Raw genomic sequence first — 232 nt, 5'->3', positions numbered from 1 at the left:
CATTCTTTGTGTCACCTTTATCGTTTGTAGGGCTAGTATGATGATCATCTATATGATTATCAGTGTACCTAATACTGCTATTTTTTTTTTTTCTCTCTCTCTCTTTTTGTGTGTGTTTGCTTTTCATAATCATTGTATCCAATCATTTTTTTTTTCTATTTCAGGTATAGTGGATTTTTCTCTACCGCTTTTTGCCATCCATCATGTTTTTTTTATGCTAGTATAGTACAAA

This window comes from Penaeus monodon, chromosome 27, assembly GCF_015228065.2.
Source record: "Penaeus monodon isolate SGIC_2016 chromosome 27, NSTDA_Pmon_1, whole genome shotgun sequence".
In the NCBI taxonomy this organism is placed as follows: Eukaryota; Metazoa; Arthropoda; class Malacostraca; order Decapoda; family Penaeidae; genus Penaeus; species Penaeus monodon.
This window is presented reverse-complemented; position numbering follows the sequence as displayed.